The 9,899-nt window shown below is 42.6% G+C and overlaps 1 protein-coding gene across 4 annotated transcripts in view; it reads left to right on the top strand.

The window, feature by feature from the left end:
- The window catches only part of Ralbp1 (ralA binding protein 1), a 44,369-nt gene that overhangs the window by 2,447 nt on the left and 32,023 nt on the right, over positions 1-9,899 (top strand). The gene's annotated exons all lie outside the window — the stretch shown is intronic.

Raw genomic sequence — 9,899 nt, 5'->3', positions numbered from 1 at the left:
TCGGGCCCGGGCTGGACCCGCGGGGGCACGGGGCTGGGCGCCTGCGGGGCGCGGGCCTGCGTCCGGGGTCAGCGGGGTGGACGCGCCGATCTGGAGTCCAGCGTTGCCTTTCCAGGCCGTTTTCGAGGATGCTTATGCCGCACAGCCCTTGATTGAGGTCAGCTCGCTGTCCTTTCCTTCTTTCCAGTTTGCCCCAGGGAAACAGGTTTTGCAGCACCTCGGGGTTCCGGGACTGTGCTGCTGGCTCAGGTTTTGAGATTCAGCATTGCAGAGCGGCCCTCCTAGCACGCAGCGTTTGCCCCGAGGCCTGGTAGCCTTCTTGCAGATAGCTGAAATTTTAGTTGGAGGGATGTATTGGGTTGTTGCACTATCCAGTCCGGCTGGAGATGCTTTCACGGAGTTCTTTTTCGAGGGACGGGTTTGAATGCTGCAGTGCTTCGTCATCTTCGGCAGTTATTCACAAAATATCCGAGTGGTGGTAAGGAATAGACCCACTTGTGGTTTTGTGTTCGGGGAGACAGCGCTTCTCAAAGAAGAAATGAAACTGCGAGTGAGAAATGTAGCCTTATTTTCTCCCTTTGGAATTGTGTAGGTGATTTGTTGATAATTCCTTTTTGGTCGTCTTCCTGAAAATGAGCTGTACTGGCAGTAGTCGGGTGGGAAGGAAGTAGGGTAGTTCCTACTTTTCATTCAACGTGTCCCAAGGTCCAAGAGGGTAGGCTAGTTTAATAGTTACTATGGATAAGTACTTTTTAAAGAAGTATCTAGAAACTAAATAAGAGAATTTAATTCGCCATCTCTTCATAGTAGTATTTCTTACAGATCTATAGGGACTGTTTCCCCCAGTTTAGATGAGGTATGAGAAAGCGCATGTTAACTTTAGTTTGTACAGTTATATTTGCAAAGTTGTTTGCTTAGCAGAGAGAGATTAAGTCCCTAACATTACCTGAGAGTGTGTTCTTTTTCAAAAGAAAACCCCTCATAGTTGCTTATATCTATGTAAGGAGGAAAATGCATTGTTTAGAACATAGGAATTATTTTGTGACAGGTTCTTTCCCAGGTGAAAAGGAAAGATGCATAAGACGGCCCTGCCTTCAGGTGGTCAGGCTGAATCTCTTGAACTGTGAATAGGTATATGCCCCCTGCCTCGTGGTTGGGGCCCAGGGTTTCAGGTGTGTTAGGAGAACTGTACCACTGAGCCACTCCACAGCCCACAAGTACAGTATGTTTTTAGGATTGATGGGAGAAAGCCTGGGTTAAGGATATACAAGGAAGGTGGGAAGCAAAGATGAAATTGTAGAGAGGGGCAGTAGTTAAGAAAACCTATAAATAGAAGGTGGAGAAAACAACTGGGCAGGCGTAGAAATGACTGGCATTTAGGTAGAAGGAACAGTGTGGGCAGAAGCATCCCAAACTATATGGCAGGATCTGCCAGGTTATCTAGTTAGAGTGTAAGATGGTGGGGAGACACCAAACTGAGAAGGTATGCAGGGACCAAATTATGGGTAAGGGTAGTCTTGTGCACCATTGGAGAAATTTCAACTTTTTCTTATAAGCAAGTAGCAGTCACTGAGACAGGACAAATGAGATCTAAACTGGCTCAACCATTTTTGAGTCCCTGTTCGTGACAGGCGCTATATTAAGTACTATGTATTTTACTGTACCTGAAGCTTAAAGACTAGGTGTGACCGAGGCAGAGACTGAAGAAAGGAACTTACGCTGAAGGAAAGGTGGACAGAGACATGTGGCAGGAGAGAGTGTGGGACTTTGAGAAGTGGGAAATGTGCCACAGCTGTGGCTGTTGCAGTCAGTAGCAGACAAGGCTGCAGATAGATCCTTGAAAAGTGCTGCCTGCCACTCATTTTTTTCCCTGTGGGTAAGAATAGGGTTTATGGATGTTACTCAGGGTAGAAGCATGGTAATGTTATTTCAGAAAAATCATTCTAGAATGCAGAGTATGGATTTTAGAAAGTGTGGAGGTTGTGTAGATTGGATGCAGAAAGACTGGTTGGGAGGTTTTTATAATAACTGAGATGAGCAGTAAGATTGTCAGTTGGGATACAGAGTAGGTTAGCAGCACAAATATTTATGGAGTATGATTTGTAGGATTCAGCAACAGTTGGATTTGGGTAGTAGGGGAGCATTGACAGGATTAGATGACTTGGACTTCACCTTGGGTCATGTTTAAAGGAAGCACTACTTCACAACTTTCCAGAAAAAAGTAAAAATGAATCAAATACAAGAAAACCTTGATTTAAGAAAAATTTAAACTTACTTTCAGTACTGGGGATTGAACCCAGGGCCTCATACATGCCAGGTTAATGCTTTACCACTGAGCTATAGCCTAACCCTTTTTATTTTGAGACAGTGTCTTGCTAAGTTGCCCTGGCTGGCCTTGAAGTTGCAGTCCTGTTCTGGTCTCTGAGGAGCTGGAATCACAGTGGTGCGCTACCACACCTGGCCTGGAAAACACATTTAAATACTTTAAATGCTTTGTGTAGTCTAGTGAAACAAGGATTATTATTATTATTATTATTTTGGCTTTTTGAGACAGAGTTTCACTGTGCAGTTCAGGGGGGCCTGGAGTTCACTTTGTAGCCCAGGCTGGCCTCGAACTCAAAGTGATCTTTCTGCCTCAGCCTTCTGAGTGCTGGGATTGCAGGTGTGCACCACCATGCCCAGCGAAACAATGATTGTTAAGAGTCTGCTGAATTTGGTGACTAGGAAGTTGGTTTGATGACTAAATGGTAGCAGTTTTGGTAGAATGATTAGGAGAGAGGCTCATTTTTCATTGAACTGAGGAGTTAGTGGGAGATCAGAAAGGGGAGAGAAGGCAAATACAGATTTTCTTTTTTGAAGACTAAATACATCTTAATGGTGAGGGGAAGAGTGGAAAAAGGTGGCAGCAGAAAGTGATGAAGGATTGAAGGAGGGACTTTTAACATGGCAAAGACCCGAAGCTACTTTCCTGAAATACATGTATTGACATTTAATGCATGATATAAAATTAACCTTTTTATTTTTTATTTTAAATTTGAGACATGGTCTTGCTAAGTTGCTCAGGCTAACCTACAACTTTAGATCATATTGCTTCAACTTCCTGAGTAGCTGGGATTATAGTCATGTACCACTGTGCCTGGTAAAATTAATCCTTTTAAAATGTACAGTTCAGGGGCTGCGGATTTAGGTCAGTGGTGCAGCGCCTGACCGGCAAGTGCAAGGTCGTGAGTTCGATCCCTGGTATTGAAAAAAAAAAAAAAGTACATTTCAGTAATGGGTAATATATTCAGTTTGCATCACCGCAGCAGTTTTTAGAACATTTTCATTGTCCTTCCAAAGGAAAACTCTTACCTATGTTAATGTACTGCCTGTTATTTTTGCCTTTTATGGACATTGCATGAGTAAAATCATGTGTGATCTTTTGTGACTGATTTCTTTCACTTAGCACATTTTCAAGGGGCATTTGTAATGAATAATACTCTATTATCTGGATTTACAGGTTGAGCATTCCTAATCTGAAAATACCAAATTCATAATGCTCCACTGTGTTGCAGTTTGAGATTTTTGGATTAATGCCTATCCAGTAGAGTTCATGCATATATTCCCAAATCTGCGACAGTCTGAGATCTGAAACACTTCTGGTCCCAGGTATTTCAGACAAGGGGTTACTCAGCTTGTGCCATGCTTTGTTTATCCACTCATTGGTTGGTGAGTGTTTAAATTAATAGTTTTTGGCCACTCTGTGTAATGCTGGGTGAATATTCATGTGTAGCTCTTGGTATGGACTTTTTTTTTTCTCTTGGGTATATCCTCATGCGTAGAATTGCTGGGGGTGATATGATAAAAAGTATGTAGTGTTTAGTCTTTGTTACTGATTTCAGTCCAGAACTTTCAGAACTTTTGGCATCTCCTGAAGACAGTAGTCAGTCCCCTCTTATTTGCAGTTTTGCCTCTGACTGTTGAAGTTACCTGTGCTGAACCACAGTCCAAAAATATTCAATGGAAATTCTAGAAATGACCAACTTACGCATTTTAACAGTTCTGAGGAGTGTGAGGAAATCTTGATCTGCGTTACTTGGAACATGACTTATCCGTTTGTCCCACACGTACCCACGGTGTCTGCTACCTGCCTGCTAGTCACACACCAGCCACCTCAGTTACCAGTTCTGCTGTTGTGGATTTGCAGTACTGGTTGTCTGATAACCCTTGTGCAGTGGTGTAACATGATGTCACAGTGCCTGCACCGCTCACCTCTCTTCATCTCATCCCTTTGGCGCTGTATCATCCATGTCATTGGAAGAAGGGAGGGTACAGTGCAGTAAGACATTTTGAGAGAGCTTGAGAACACATTCATGTAACTTTTATTAGTCTGTTGTTAGCACTGCCCTGTTTTATCATTAGTTATTGCTGCTTTCCTACTGTGCCTACTTTATACGTTAAACTTTATCATAGGGTCTGTATGTGCAGTAAAATCATAGTGTGTATAGGCCTGGGAGTATCCTCTCTCGGGCATCCACTGGGGTCTTGCAGTGTATCCCTCCTTGGATAAACAGCAAGCATCTTGTTCTTCTTAACAGGCCTCTTTCAGGTACACCTGAGCTTATGCTAATAAAGTGGACCCCTAAATAACTTTAGCATGGGGGCTACTTGCCAGAGAAGCCAACCATGTGACTGGAGGTTGGAACTGAAGTGTGTGGGGGTGCTGTTGAGCTCAGTCAGTTGTGCCTGTGAGGTGCTGCCCCCATAAGACCCTCTGAACAGTGGGCATCACAGTGCTGCTGGATTGGTGAGTGCATCCTGGTCCTGGGAGGCTGTTGCCTCCTAATGTCACAGGAAGGAACTCCTGCCCCCTTGACCCTTCTGGTCCTCATCTGTGTACCTCTTCACTTAGCTCTTTGTCTGTGTCCTTTATATCCTTTATTGTGCACTGTAAATGTGAATGAGGTGTTTCCCGGAGTTTTGTGAGCCGTTTTTGCAAGTTACGGATTCTGTCAGAAGTTTTGGGACCCCGGATTTCTGGCTGCTTGGTCAGAAGTGCAGGTGGCAGGCAGTGTGGCATGTGTTACTTGCATCTGAAGTGAGGCAGTCTTGTGGACGGACCCTTAACACCTTAGGAATCTGACTGATTCTTGGAAAAGCATGTCAGAATTTAGTTTAATTAGAGGACGGTTGGTGTCTAAAGAGTTTTGGTGTGGAAAAAAAATGCATGCGATGTCAGGAGTGAGACTATGGCTTGTCTGACAACCCTGGTGTTTAACATTCATGTGGGTCTGATTATTGTCTAATGCCCTTCCATGTCAGCACGGAGGACTCCCTCCAGCCTGCCTTTTGGGATAGGTCTTCTGGTGATGACTTTTCTCAGCTTTTTTTTTTTGGTGAGGGGGAGCTTTTGGCTTTTGGCTTTTGGCTTTTTCCAAGGGAGGGTCTCATTAAGTAGCCCAGGCTGGCCTCATGTTCAGGGAGATCGTCCTGCTTCAGCAGGTGTGTGCCATCATGCCTGGTTTCAGTTTTTCTTAATCTAGAAATGTCTTAATTTTTTAATCTTTCAATTTTGAAAGATAGTTTTGCCAGATAAAGAATTCTTGTTTGACATGATTTTTCTTTCAGTACTTTGTGCCATTCCTCTGCCTTCCTCTGGTTTCTGAAGAGAAGTCAGCTGTTCCTGATGACACTTTTCGCTCCCTTCTTTGTTTATGATCGGTGTGGATCGCCCTGCCATTATCCCACATGGAGTTTGTAGGGCTTCTTCATTGAATTGGGATGTTTGGGGCTGTTACTTATTCAAAGATTCTTCCCGCTTTACTCTCTCTCCTTTGGGACTCCTTTCATAAAAGGCTTCGAGCATGCTAAAAGAGCTAAAGGAAGGGCTGGGGAATGTAGTCAGTGATAGAATACGGACAGCATGCTGGGAGACCCTGGCCTTGACTTCCAGTACCATCAAAAAAAAGAAAAGAAAATAACTAAAGGAAAGCATCAGAACTGTCATCAAAAGAGAATACCAACGAAGAGAAATTATTTTAAAATGAATCAACAATTCTGGCATAGAAAAGGTCAATAATGGAAATAAATTCACTAGAATGCATAACAGCTAATGTGAGCAGACAGAGGGAAGACCCAGGGACATGAAGACAGGTCAGTCAGGACAGGCCAGCCTAGAGTCGGAAAGGAAACAAGACTGAAGAACGCAGGACACCGCCTGGGAGCCCTGGGACGCCACCAGGCATGCCAGGTGCTCTCTGTCACGTGCCGCTCTGTTCCTTAGCCTTCTCTCTCCAGACTTCTGGTCAGTGTGTTTGTCCTGTTATCTGTTGCTTCAGGTGGCAGTAGCCATACACATTTATTTGCCTATACGTGTTTTTGCAACGTGTTTTTCCTCCTGTCCCTTAGTGCCATTAGCTTGAGGGGAGTTGTCGCTTAGCGTTTTAGGGGAGATTTTAAGAGTGCTGTAAGTAAGTGTCTGTGTATGGGCAAAACAAATATCACAATGTTATGATGTATTTGCAGATGGGATTTATTCTTCTGTACCAGTCTTGGGGATGTGGACTCTTACTTTCAAGGCTGCTTTATTAAAAGTAATTTTATAACTTACTTGTCATGTTTAGTGCCAGTATTTTTTCCCAGGCTTCTTGTTGACCTTTTCAGTTTATGGAATTTTAAAAATGTCATCATGTTTTTCTGACAGTCTTTACAAACAGAGAATTAGGGAAAGAAAAAGCAGTAAAACCCTTTCCTTTTAGGCCTTCAAACTTTTTATTTGGGGGATGTGTTTGTTCTGATACTTTCACACTTTTGCATGAATATAGGCAATAGCAGACAGGTTGACAGCTATGTTCCAGACAGAGCTAAGATTTGAACCTAATATACTTCCTGTTTACCAGAGTATCAGTGCATTTTCCATTCTCTTTACAGAGTTTTGGAGGTCTGGTGAGATGGAAATAACGTGATTACATTTTTCATTAAAAGCACTTAGTGTTTAGTTTATGTTTTGAAAAAATTAGAATGCTCATGGCACATACGGGTGAGAAGTGTCCTGTACCTGTTGCCTCAGCCGTCCACCATCTTTCCCCAGGGTGACATGGCGATATGTCCTAGTGTGTTCTTCCAGAGGTATTTTCTACTCACGCAAGTAAAGATATGAGTGCAGACATGTGCATACTCTGCCCTAAACAGTCCCGCTATTTCGAGGAAGGGAGCAGTATTTGTAGAACACCTGCTGTGTGATGGCCACTAGGGCTCTTTATATTTCAAGTTCTTCAGGCTGATTATCTTGAAAGGTTATAAAGTTATTTATTTATTTATTTATTTTTTTTAAAGGCTCTTTTCCATTTATATGGTCAAATTTTTTTTAAGACAACTGTTTTGGTTTAACTTTATTTAAATATGAAGTTGGATAAAAGGTTGTTGAAAGCAAAAATATGAGTAGAACTCATTTGGAATTATTATCTGAGCTGATACCATGGTATAATGAAGGCTATAAAGTAAAGGTTAAATTCAGAAACACTAAAAATTGAGAGCTACTTGTTGTGACAGGTTGAGAATAAAACTACATACCATTTCCATTGTTTACAAATGCAGCACCTCAGTTATAAAGCAGTAATTTTGTGTAATTGGAACTTTGCCCTTAATCTCATTTGTACATAGTGACCTTTCCCAATCTGCCAGCGATTGGGGTCTTCATATAAATACACTGTGGACACACCATGGGCTCGCCACGTGGGCTCGCCGTGTCTACAGCTGCCACGCCCATGTGAAATGTACAGACGCCCCCCCCTGAACAAGACCACATAGGAGCCACTGATGAGCACTGACGTGGTGTTAAATACTGTAAGTAACCCAAAGATGGCCTCCTGTCTCCAGAGGACGTGTGCGAGTCCTGTGAAGTCTACACTCCAGCAGCCTCAGGTTTTGCTGTCTGCAGAGTTCCTGCAGCCAAACCCCCAGGGTACCAAAGGAGGGCTGTATAATACTAGAGTTGAAGGAGAACATCACATTTCACTCTTCTGTAACTAAAATTACTAATAGCGTATGCTTGTGAGATCCTCTACAAGCTCTCATACCTTGCCATTCAGACTAGCCGTCACTGCCCTCATATCTTGCAGTGTGTAAGTTTTATGTGGTATTTCTCTCTCTCACCCTCTTTCCCTCTGCCTGTCTTCTCCCTCCCTCCTTTCCTTCCTTTCGTCTTTGCCCTGCTACCCCAGAAGTTGCAGTTTCACAAAGCAGTGTCATCGAGGAAAACATAGTACCACCTAATGTTAGAACCGAACTCCTTTTGGCCACTAGTTGGTACGGTGGCTGGCAGTTGTTGAGTGTTGTTTCTGTCAAACTTAAAGACGCCCCAGGACTCTTCAGTGCATTTGTCTGCAGTACCCTTGGGTGCCTTGGTACCCTGTTTGGAAACCACAGGAAGATGCCTTTATCCAGTTCCCATTGTAACGGGTGGTGTTAGTTTCCCCTTCCATTCCCAGGAATTAAATTCTGATTTCAGATATTCTTCAGAATAGCTTATGTGATCATGAAATACAGCAAGAAAGAGGCCTGCTCTACAAAAGGACACACTACCCCTTTAAAAATGTTGTTTCACTCTTAAGTACTCTTGATACTATATTTCTTTCTTTTTCTTTTTTTGACAGGGTCTCACTATGCAGTTCACACTGGCCTTAAGCTCACTTTGTAGCCCAGGCTGGCCTTGAACTCACTATGGTCCTCTTGCCTCAGCCTCCCGAGTGCTGGGATTACAGGTGTGTGCCACCAACTTGATACTATATTTCTATAAGAAAACATTTTTTAAAGGCCAATTGTTTTTTGTCTCCCATGTTTAGAATGACTGCTACTTTCGATTTTAACTACAGGAGCCCAGTGTGGTTTTCCCCTCTGCTGCCTAAGATACATATGCAGTATAGTGTATCTCTCTCTGGCTTGGGCAGCTGTTTGCAGAGGGAATCATGACCGCAAATTCATGACTTTCCCAGCCTTTCACCTTGTAGTCAAGAGGTGGAATTATTCAGGTGTTACAGGTTTCAGCTATTCCTTTTTTCCCCCCATGGTACTGGGAATAGAACCCAGGACCTTCACCCTGAGCTACATCTTCAGCCCTTTTAAAACTTTTTATTTTGAGACAAGGTCTCACTAAGTTGCGCAGGCTGGGTTTGGGCTTGCAATTCTCCTGCCTCAGCCTTCCAGAGTGCTGGGATTCCAGGCATGCGTGTGCCCTCATGCTTGACTCAAGTATTCATTTTTTGACATCTAACATTCTTTTTTTTGATTCTATTTTATTATTTTAAAAATAAGAGAAGGAAAACATTAACAAACAGACATCCATTTATAAAATAGCATAAGAACAATATAAGCAGTACTGAATTACAGACAAAATGGTAAGAAATTAACAATGGTGGTTGTGTTACATGTTGATATCTTCAAAGTGGTTTCTCCGGAAAACAAATAGAGGCATGCAAGATTGATCAAATAAGGAATCATTTTTTTTTTTTTTAATCTTTTTTTTTTTTCTGGTACCGGGAATTGAACTCACGACCCTGCACTTGCCAGGCAGGCGCTGTGCCACTGAGCTAAATCCCCAGCCCCTCAAATAAGTAATCATTAACTGTTCCTTTCAGTAAAGAGATAGAAGTCAGTAGTACAACAAGTTAGTTATCCTGTGTATACATACGTACATAATTTCCCCTTCTTTCTTTTCTCTTTTCCCTCACCCCAGTTGCTCTTTACTTTTGAGCAGTTTCCTTTCGTTTCACAATGTCTGTCATACCTCCTAATTTTTATTCACTCTTTCAGGTTCTTAAGACTAGTGAGACAATATGTTGCTTACACATGGAGGTCTGGTTTATTTTATTTATGAGTATGGTCTCTAGTTGTGACCGTTTACCTGTAAAAGCCTCGAGTTT

Source organism: Chinchilla lanigera, unplaced genomic scaffold, assembly GCF_000276665.1.
Source record: "Chinchilla lanigera isolate Chin_1 unplaced genomic scaffold, ChiLan1.0 scaffold00001, whole genome shotgun sequence".
In the NCBI taxonomy this organism is placed as follows: Eukaryota; Metazoa; Chordata; class Mammalia; order Rodentia; family Chinchillidae; genus Chinchilla; species Chinchilla lanigera.
Note: the sequence above shows the minus strand (reverse complement) of the source record. Positions and strands in the feature narration are given on the sequence as shown.